The following is an 863-nucleotide window of genomic DNA, read 5'->3' on the forward strand; positions in this document are numbered from 1 at the left end:
CTCCATTTACCCTCTGCCTCCATCACAGAGCCCAATTTGCTCCTAACTGCCATTGTCACTGTTGAGACAGGTCAGAGAGGAGCAGCTGCAATCCCACAGGGACCTGGGGACAGCGTGGGTGGCAGGATGGCTGGGGCAGGGGGGGCCCTGCCGACGCAGCCCCCGCGCCACGGATAAAGAGGAGATCAGGGCTCACGGCTTGTAATCTGGCTTAAAACCTGACACCGTCACCGCAGGCAATCTGGGCTAAGAGAAGCATTTAATAAGCTTCACAGGCCAAAGGAAAAAAACCAAACCCCACCAGGAAGAGAAGTGAAAGGGCTCCAGGAAAGGCTTGCACCAGCCGGCACCAGGGAAGCAGATCCCTGATGATCTGGAGCTTGTTATCCCAAATCCCGCCCACAAGCCAGAACCCCAGGTTTAACTGTGGGAGGCAGAAAGCCAATGAATTGCCCCTGTCTGTTTGTGTGGAGCCCAGGAGCAGCACAGGGCCCACGGGAGCTGCCTGGCCTGGGACACGTGGCAGGGGACGCGGCGCTCGGCTGCCTGCTCCGGCAGCGGGGAGGTCACAAAAGCCAGACTCCAGCAGGAGGTCCAATTTGGCTTTCCTGGAAGGGTTTATTTAAAAAACAACCATTACAAGAAGCCTGCTCAGGCACGAATGACAAGGCAACGAAGCCATTTGGCTTGAGGCTTAAAGGAGGCAGCAAGACACAAGGAAGTTTCTGTGTGACCTGCCATGGAAGGAGTGCCTGGGCAGGGCTCCTGCCAGACGAATATCTCCCCTCCTCTGCACCAGTCAAGTCATCAATGCTCAAAGGACACAAGTGACAAGAATCACCCCCCCTCCAGGAGTGGCAGCG

The sequence above is a fragment of the Merops nubicus genome, unplaced genomic scaffold (genome assembly GCF_000691845.1).
Source record: "Merops nubicus isolate BGI_N331 unplaced genomic scaffold, ASM69184v1 scaffold28591, whole genome shotgun sequence".
NCBI classification, from domain to species: Eukaryota; Metazoa; Chordata; class Aves; order Coraciiformes; family Meropidae; genus Merops; species Merops nubicus.